Below are 11118 nucleotides of genomic sequence, written 5' to 3' on the forward strand. Positions count from 1 at the left end.
CCTGTGACCTCAAAGTACGCCGACGAAAATTCGCTGAAGTTAGGATGAATGAAGCTCTTTATTGTACATACATACCCACTAAGTTCAGTACAGGTCGCAACAAAAGATACATGAAATACACACAATGAATCTACAATACTTAAGAATCGTATTCTACTACGTGAATTCGACTTCTTCTTGTTTCTTTGTGATATTGATGATGTAAGAACAGATGTGCCTTATAAGAATTATGTGACTATGTAATCATTTGTTTTAATGCAAACTGTGGGACATCCACATATTTGGATGCAACTCTAAGTGCAGCTTGTACATATACATGCACCTAAATTAGAGTTGTGTAAGAGCAGGGTATTTCTGAATAAAAATGCTAAATGCATTACCATCATAAGCCTCCCACTGCAGTAATTACTAATGGATAGTGGACTATAATACCATTCTGTTCTTTTTCTACATTGTAACGATAATCATCGAGAATAAAACAAACTTACCGACAAATAAGAATATTTAATACATGTTTGAAAGGTCTTCTACTGGAACAGCGTTACAGCAATGGAATTAAAGCGTCCCCTGCCTACCCACAATGAAACTGCAGCTATAACTATAATGACTAATTGGTAACTGTGACTCCATAGATCAAAAGCGATGTCCTAGGCCAGGTTAGGCTGGGAAGTCATGTGAACCAGGATCAGCGGTATAATTTGTTTCTTGTTTTCCCCCGGTCACGCCACAGAGCTCTGCCTGTTTTCCGTATTGCAAAAATTATAAATGATAAACGTGGGCGGTAATGTAAAGGGCACCTCTGTCCTTTCTGTAAAGGGTTGCAGTTCTAGTGAAAATTGTTAGGTTACGCTTTTGATCATTCTTATCGAATGCGATAGCTTGAATAAATATTGATTTTATGACGCCATAAAAATTTTGACGTCATTGTGGTTGCTATTAACAACAGACGTCATCAAAAATGCCAAAAAAAGCTCAGTCTAGGTAGGGTTACAAATGTACATAATATACGTAAATAGCGACTGTTTGATGAGGTCCTTTGTCTCTTTCATTGAAAAAATAAAATAAAATGTGATTTTTGTCACATGGCTTTGTCAGGATGTGTTTGTCTTTCTATGCGTGCCTGGCAAAAGGAGGTGTAAATATAAGTAACACTTTTCCTTGAAGAAAAAATAACTGATGTCTTGACTAGTTCCGATATATAAACCCACTGACAACCCAGGATAGGTAGAAGGGGAGGGAACAAACCCATACACGTACGTCCGCATGGAAATATGTATATGATTCTATGTTCTGTACATTGTATTTTAACATTTTCAGTAAAAAAATCCAGTTACACCAGAAATACAACGGCACTTAAGGCACCCGAAATATACATGCATTAAGTATACCTTGTACAAGGGTTGTGTGGTATAAACAAATCAACATAAGATAAACAATAAACGACAAGAATGGCATCAAATCACCACATTGCCTGCAATCACCTGGTAAAGTTTTACGTTCATCTGTCTTTGATGAAAAGTAAAAAAATACTCATTACTCAATACAATATTGTTTTACAGAATCATTACATTATAACATTAGTAGTAGTAATCCATTGATAAGGCTGATATGATAAGACGCATCTACACATTACAATTAACAGGTTGTAAATACTAAGTACTTGTATATATTTGGGAAAAAAAGGCCATGTGTGGAATTTAAACGCTGTAAGCCTGATTTTCAAAATGTGTTTTTAGAACTCGGAAAAGTATGTAATAGGTAAAATGCCGTAATAAGCATCCGTCATAGAGTTTCTTCTTGACTTCAATATGTTTAATTGATTCAAAAGCATATGCAACAACATACTGACGCTACAAAATGAAGGTAACACACCTTCAAGGTGCAATGCATCTTTGGCTAACCCCAAACTATGGAAATATATACAAAAAATAATTTGCAAATACAGGATGTTCCTTTTGACAAAGCAGGATGTTCCTTTTGACCACCAACTTCGCAAAGTAGAAATTAACAGGTTTCCCGTAGAAATACTAAAATTGTGTGAAAATGGGCAAGGATAGCCTCTATCAAAATCAGCCCCATATGCAATTGTCTTCTCAAAGTTAAAATTTCCAGAGTATACGTTTTAATTTCTTTCTTTGTTCTTTCTTTCTTTCTTTCTTTCTTTCTTTCTTTCTTTCTTTCTTTCTTTCTTTCTTTCTTTCTTTCTTTCTTTCTTTCTTTCTTTCTTTCTTTCTTTCTTTCTTTCTTTCTTTCTTTTATTTTATTCCTCCAGTTTGGTAGAGCATAAAAATCACTCAATAACAGACAATAACATTTCTAATGCATGTCGCAAGCTACTTATATGCGACACAATTATATAATCGATTAGAAAATGATATACATAAAAGTTTTGTGACGATTCTTTCTTTCTTTCTTAATATATGCATATATATATATATATATATATAGAGAGAGAGAGAGAGAGAGCGAGAGAGAGAGAGAGAGTATTTCCTCTATTATTTTTGTTTCTTGCAAATGTACGTATAGTAGGCAGCACATCGTTGGTCCGACCACTTTCCTCTGTGTCTTGTTTTCCCCCAGAACCACATCTTGCCAGTCTGTCAAAAACAATATATTACACAGGTCAAATAACTCAAAACCATACAGTATTTAGGTCATTCTTCTTCTTCTTCTTCCGATAATGTCCATCTGCCAACAGATTGGCAATGATTGACATCGGTCAGGTCAAAGGTCTGTAGTTAGTACGGCAGAGGAATCTTTTTCTTGTTTTTTCACCACCTTTTCGCAACACACTAACATGCAGTATTGAAGTTTTTTTAAAAGTGATAAGTGCTTACCAGCAAACTTTTTTCAAAGTCTTTGGAAGCAAATCGGAATGAAGCATACAAAGTGAACTCTCTATCCAGGTACAATGTAAATAAATGGACAGCATAACTTTTACTTCTAGTACCGTCATTTCATAGTATCACTTTCGGTAATGAACTTTCCGACGTTACTTTAATGTTTATATAGAATTTCATCTAAATGAAATAATTTTTTTTTACAAAAAAATAGAACAATTTTATAACTCAGCCCCGCAATTACTAATGGCATAAAATAAAACACAAAATGTAAACAGAGAAATGGTCAGTTTCCGTATGCAGAGCATAAAACGTGTACACAAAAAAAGTATTTCCTATAAATTTAAGTAAAATATAAGTAAACGGGTTTGTCTTTCAATTTCACATGTATGTGTGTTAGCCAAAACAACATGAAATCTTCGTCGATGTAGATTAGACACCCAGGAATTAAGATATGCCAAAAAGCAGTTACTCAAGCAACTGGACATGATTTTTGAAACAGTCAGACCTTTCAGATAGTATCCACTATCTTTCGTCAGTGACACTGGAGTGAAGACAATGTAGGATTTCAATGGGAAACAAAGCTATTGCACTCAATATTCTTACTACCGCAAAACTGAAACCCCGCAATCATTACTCTTCAACAGTCCATACAAAAGTTTGTATTCCATGTTGTGTACTTTCTCATTTTTCGCATTTGCATGGAAGAGACGAAACATCGGGAGAAGCAATACACTTTAACCCATACCTGTGCTATGGTTGAAATATAACAGCCTATTTATTGAAGATAACATGAACACAAACCCTGGAGGCTATAGCGGAGCAATGCGGTGACAGAGACTTGTGGGATTTGCTGTTGGGTTCACCTGGACCCCAGTTTGTGTAAGAAAGCCGGGATCCATCCGACCATTTCCACTGTCCATCCTTCCAGTGCAGTCCGATAAAGACGACTGGATAATCTTTGTCAGGGGCTGAAATTGGAAAACAAATTGGAAAACGGAAAATTTTGGAAAATTGGAAAATTTTTGATGCCCTCGTCCCGATCCCGGTTATTTTTTGCATTAAAGCCAAAAAATACATTATGACAAAGGAAGAAAAATACAAGAAAAAAATCCGCAGAAACGACATGAAAAATTGTAATGGAAAATGTATGACAAGTATCGAATCTTTCCTAAAAATAGCAATAGACCGAAACTAGTCAATTTGGAAGAATATTCCTGTCAAAAATCCTTTGCCATAGCGACACCAAAAATGACAAACTCACAGTTTTATGGTAGAATCGTTGGAAACAATATGTTAGTCATAAAGATTGGTTATCCTAGCACACGACATCAAAGTTGGTGTGGTCATAGAGACCCCCCACCCTCCCCCCCCCAACCCCCACAGATGTAGATAAGGTAAACATTTCCCACCTTTAGAGATAAGATGTTGAATGAAGTTGTTCTCTGCCTTGTCATGAATAGAAACTAAATTTGCATTACGATCTTTACATCTTGCGTTCGCCGTGGACCATCCTGCTTTTTCTGTCATGAACCTATAGCAGTTGTTTTTGTGTTCCTTCCACCCACTCTTGCATTTACGCTCTGTAACAAAAGACAGTTCAATACGATTGAGTATGGCTTTTCAAAGAAAATGGTTTCATTTTATATGTTCTTTATAGCCTATCATCTATCAGGATGGGTGAAATAAAACAGGTCTGGTTTCAAATTGCTTTTTAGATCCTGAAGCTACAAAACATTGTCAAATAAAAAAAAGGTGTCAGAACAAGCCAATTATTTTGGTTAAACTACATTTTTAATCGAAAAAAATTGTTAAGGAGTGAAAATTTAAACAGCTGGAAAGATGAAAAGTATTAATCTGTGTTCAGTTCAACATCAATCAAAGAATCAAATAAAAAACAATGCCATGCCTTATCTGGATAAACTTACTTCAGCTTGTTACACAACACAACACAACACAACACAACATCATCATAATCTTCATCATATATTACTAATCATTTGCACTATACACCTATCATAATAATCATCATAATAATCATCATCATCGCTAAAACCACATCCATTATCATCATTGTAAACACCATCATCACAACCATCAGTATAACCATCACCACCATAATCACCGTTAGTATCAACATCATCGTCATTATCATCATCATCATATTCACGAGAGATATTATGAATGACTGAATGACTCACCTTCATGCTGACAGTTCTGACCAGTCCATCCAGGTGAGCAGGTACATTTGTATCCGCCATCTTTGTTCGCACAGCGTCCATGTTGGCATGGGTTTCTGGTACACTCATTTATGTCTGTGTTCATTGCGATAAAACAAATATTGAAGCTGACTGAAACATATATGGTGATCGACAAAACCTTAATACTACTTTAAGTGGAAAGTAAAATAAAATGAAAGAAAATTGTAATAACAGGTAAGGATGACCTTTAGAACACATGTATACCAAATGCTCACCTTGCTGGCAATTCTGTCCAGTCCATCCAGGTGAACAGGTACATTTGTATCCGCCATCTTTGTTCACACAGTGTCCATGTTGACATGGGTTTCTGGTACACTCATTTATGTCTGTGTTCATTGCGATAAAACAAATATTGAAGCTGACTGAAACATATATGGTGATCGACAAAACCTTAATACTACTTCAAGTGGGAAGTAAAATAAAATGAAATAAAATTGTAATAACAGGTAAGGATGACCTTTAGAACACATGTATACCAAATTCTCACCTTGCTGGCAATTCCGTCCAGTCCATCCAGGTGAGCAGGTACATTTGTATCCGCCATCTTTGTTCACACAGCGTCCATGTTGACATGGGTTTCTGGTACACTCATTTATGTCTGTGTTCATTGTGATAGTAAAACAAATCTTCTAGTCATATAAAAAGATTATGATTTATTCAGTAGCAGTTTTTGACGTATTCAATTTGACAGAGAATGGAATGTAAAGCAATTTTTTGAAAAGGTTGAGACTTTAGAGGATAATAAATTGAATCATGATAATTTTGATATAATATTGACCAAAACATTAACAAAATTGAGAATGGATGTAACATAACTGATACCCTGACAAATACTTTGTTGACAGTTTAGTTACTTGGTCCATCCAGATGACCTGATACATGTTGTATCCACAATCATTGTTCATACAGTGTCCATGTAGGCATAGATTTATAGTACACTCATTTCTGTGGGGAATATCATTTATGGGTACAACTACGATCAACGACGGTCAACTTAAAAGAAAGAAAGGCAGAATGGAAAACTACACATATGTGTTACATTAATGGTAACTACAGAAGGAGAACTCACCGTGCTGACAGTTCTGTCCAGTCCATCCTGATGAACAGGTACATTCGTATCCACCATCTTTGTTCACACATCGTCCATGCTGACATAATTTGTCTCTAGTGCACTCATTTATGTCTGTGTTCATTGTGATAAAACAAATCTTAAAGCTAACTGAAACACATTTATCGAGACAACTGTAATACTAGTATAATTGGGAAGTCTGTTGGAAAAACGGAAGCCATGGAAAAGATGGAAAAGACTGAGACACGAATGGAAAAGTGTACATAAAATAAGAGACGATACCATTGGCAAGAGAGGATGGCATTTTGAATACTTAGTCAGCAAAAAATGACTGCTGGAGGATATGTGAACATGAGGTATGCTCACCTTGCTGGCAGATCCGTCCAGTCCATCCAGGTAGGCAGGTACATTTGTAACCGCCATCTTTGTTTACACAACGTCCATGTTGACATGGGTTTCTGTTACACTCATTTACATCTGTGATTATTGTGATAGTGAAACGTAGCAATTAAACGAATTCTGTAGCTAGATAAAAGATAACTATTTAGTCAGTAGTAGTTCTTGACATATGTAGGCATTATGACAGAAAAGGCTAGGGTATCTAATATTTACCAAAAATTGAGGCTGTTTAGGAAAATGCATTTACTTATAGTATTTTAGTATTATATTGATTAACAAATCTTGATAATGTATACAGCATAAGTAAAACCTTAACAAATACTTACCCTTCTGACAGTTCTGTCCAGTCCATCCGGATGAGCAGGTACATTTGTATCCACCATCATTGTTCACACAGTGTCCATGTAGGCATAGATTACTAGTACACTCATTTATGTCTGTGGAAAATATCATTCATTGGTAAAACAACGATAAAACGGTAAGTACTGCGAACTAAAAGAAAGGAAGGTAGAATGGAAACCTATATATGCCGGATAAAGTAATAATATTTAGCTACAGAAGGAGAACTTGCCCTGCTGACAGTTCTGTCCAGTCCATCCCGTTGAGCAGGTACATTCGTATCCGCCATCTTTGTTCACACAGACCCCATGTTGGCATATGTTTCTAGTGCACTCATTTATGTCTGTGGTCACAGTGAAAAGACAAATATTAAAACTAAATGAAACACAATGTTCGACACAACTGTAATGCTACTTCAAGTCTCTCAGAAAATAGAAGGCAACATTGAACAATGCTGAAAAAGAGAGGCGGAGAGTAGAAGTAATATAAAATACGATGGCAACGGCAAGATAGGATGGCATTTTTACTACTTTATAGTAAGTAAATAAAGACAATTGTACGATATGAGAACATAATATATGCTCACCTTGCTGGCATTTCTGTCCAGTCCATCCGGGTGAGCATGTACATTTGTATCCACCAACTTTGTTCACACAGCGTCCATGTTGGCATGGTGTCCTGATACATTCATTCGTGTCTAGGGAGAAAAATTAACATAAGAACATTGTTACATTGATAATCTCATTGTCAAGAAAAAGAAAGTATTTTTTAGATTTAGAATTAATGGCAGACATAAAGAAGAAGTACTTACCCTGCTGACAGTTCTGCCCAGTCCATCCGGATGAGCAGATACATTTGTAGCTACCATCTTGGTTCTCACAGCGTCCATGTTGGCATATGTTTCTAGAACACTCATCAATGTCTGCGGAATAATAAAAAATGATAGTACTTTACATTGTATATGAACTCATTATGAAGAAAAAGAAACCTGAAATGAAAGAAAGGAAGCCAAATATTCATGTACGTAAAATAAAATGTAGCAACAGAGAAAGATTTTACCTTGCTCACAGTTCTGTCCAGTCCATCCTGATGAGCAGGTACATTTGTATCCGCCATCTTTATTCACACAGCGTCCATGTTGGCATGGTTTCCAATCGCACTCATTTATATCTATAGAATTAGAAATAAATACAGATTAGAGACATAACTGTAACATATTATTAAGAAAGAAAATATGAAAAAATAAAGAACGAAAGGAAATATGAAAATTCATGTTCGCAAAGTGAATGGTGCCTCTGCTGCACTCACCTTGCTGACAGTTCCGTCCAGTCCATCCAGGTGAGCAAGAACAATCGTATCCACCTCGTTTGTTCACACAATGTCCATGTTGGCATGGCGTTTCAGTACATTCATTTATATCTGTAGAATAGAGAAAGAAATACAAATTATAGATACAACTGTAATACATTATCAATAAAGAAAAAAAAAGAAATAAAAATAAAATATGAAAATTCGTGTGTACAATGTGAATGATAACTCTTCTGCCCTCACCCAGCTGACAGTTCCGTCCAGTCCATCCAGGTGAGCAAGAACATTCGTATCCGCCATCTTTGTTCATACAATGTCCATGTTGGCATGGTTTTTCAGTACATTCATTTATATCTGTAGAATAAAGGAAGAAATACAAATTATAGATAGAATTATAATACATTATCAATAAAGAAAAAAATAAAATAAAAATAAAATGAAATATGAAAATTCATGTGTACAATGTGAATAATAACTCTTCTGCCCTCACCCTGCTGACAGTTCCGTCCAGTCCATCCAGGTGAGCAAGAACAATCGTATCCGCCATCTTTGTTCACACAATGTCCATGTTGGCATGGTTTTTCAGTACACTCATTTATATCTGCAGAATAAAGAAAGAAATACAAATTATAAAATACAATTGTAACACATTGTTAAAAAGAAATTTGAAATATAAAGAAAAAAATGAAAATGAAAATTCATATTCGCAAAGTGAATGGTACCTCTACTGCACTCACCTTGCTGACAGTTTCGTCCAGTCCATCCAGGTGAGCAAGAACAATCGTATCCGCCTCCTTTGTTCACACAGCTTCCATGTCGGCATGGTTCCCTGGTACACTCATTTAGCTCTATGTCAAAATGAGAAGAAATCATGTTTGGGAGCAGAAAAAGTGTATGAACTGAGTGTTTTAAGAAGGAGGAAGTTTTTGAAAACAGCGAATACATGTTGCTATATTATCGTGGCACGTTAATACGATACATCGTTTGGCTAAGTCAATGCCTATTGTCCATGCGATCATTGAATACCCTCAATCGGTAACAATTGAAAAATATATGAAATACAAGGTCCGGGCCAAAGAATCATCCTTTTTCTTACCTACGGCCGCGAGTGATGTGACTGTTACAGAAATTGACGAGGTCTCCTTGTTGAGACCAGTAGTCGCAAACGGCTCTGTGGTTTCTTGAAGAACCAATGTCATGGTCGAATTGACAGCCGTCGAGATGTTTACCATGGAGAAAGATGTCCCTTCTGACGGTGACATCGTTGGTTTGTTTGTTGTAAACGGGATGAAAGTCGAGTGGAAAGCGGAGGACCGGCTTTTATTGTAGAAGACAGTCCACCATCGGGTATTTGGCTTCCACATGGTCACGCCATCTTGATTCTTCAAATCATTTGCATCCTGCAAGCAGGGTACAACTTGTAATTATGGACTTATCATGCAGCAAAGGTATATTACACTCGTTCTCATTGAAATGTAAAAAAAATGGCAATTTTTTGTTGGAAAGATAAATCGCTTATTTTTCATTGAAACGTAACTCATTGTTTAACCATAGCCCCGAAATGGCAACTTATTATTTTCTGACCCATTGGTTTTGTATTATAGGGCAGGAAACAAACGTTGCCGGTAACGTTTGTTACAACGTTAAACTTTACCCTTTTTTCTTAGAAATGATTGAATTTCTTGGCTACATCATTTTTATATAAGTAGACGTCCCTAGGGACATTTAATAAGTGGGCAGCATTTTTACATCAGGTCAGATAAAAAGCTTAGAAAGCATTAAACAATGGTAACGTTTGTATTAATCATTTCTGTAAAACATTTTGTTAAGCAATCTTGGATACAAATGACAGTCAACGACACTTTCTTGTGTTTTTCTTAGAAAGCCAGAGAAACTGTCCCAAAAATGGTTATTTCTAGTAAACGTTTTTTGATATAAACGCCAGCTCCTGTAGACTCTTTAGACGCGATTGTTTTCCACTTCCAGTTTGGCATGATTTTCTTTGATCCAAAGACCAAAGTTTTTAAATAAGTATGACCTAATTATTAGTCTTCTTGGCTTACCTCGACATGTACGATATGAATTGTGAAGATTGCAGCAGTGACCACAGCTGCTACCAACAGCAGTGTACAAAGCAGTGGAATCCAGCAAGTTTTCTTTATAGATTTCACCTTGCTGAGCAATTCATTGGTAAAGGTAGATTTCATCCTTTTCCACATTGCAATCACGCAGTCTGGAATATGATAAAAAACAACACCATTAATACAAAGGCAATATTTGTAAGCAAAGGCAGAATATTTCCAACCCTTGGCTTTGTCTCATGTGCAAGGATCGTCTGTAAAAACCTGACTATTAACTGACTTTCTTCAATTCCATCTGAATTTGGATATTATTGGTAACAAAAAAATCTTTTTGATGAGAAAAGGAAATTTTTGGCCCACCTAATATAAAAAACAGGACCTCATAGAATGTACAGTCGACAAAACTAAAAAAAACCTGTCATACTCGAGTATTTAGACATTCCCATCGATTATACAAGTAAGCTCCCCTTTAATGAAATGTTTCAGTACTAGTGATCATCTTCTCTACCCAAATAACACCAGTTGTTCAAAGTATGAATTTCGAATTTTGGCGAAGATTTCTTTTTACCTCATAAGTTGATTTTTATGTAAATGAGACCCTGATTTGCTTGGTTTATTTCAAAATTCCAAGGCCTTGCCTATGAATATTAATGAGATTGCCTGATTGGTCGGGATCCTACAGCTGAGTCCAAGGGGGTGGGGGGCGTCATTTTTTTTTTGGGGGGGGGGGTAAATGGTAGTGGAAGGAAAAGAATGGACCAGTCTTTCCTCTAATACCGTGCCTAGATATGAACTACTAACAACTCGTCCTACGACGTACC

This window comes from Branchiostoma floridae, chromosome 10 (genome assembly GCF_000003815.2).
Source record: "Branchiostoma floridae strain S238N-H82 chromosome 10, Bfl_VNyyK, whole genome shotgun sequence".
In the NCBI taxonomy this organism is placed as follows: Eukaryota; Metazoa; Chordata; class Leptocardii; order Amphioxiformes; family Branchiostomatidae; genus Branchiostoma; species Branchiostoma floridae.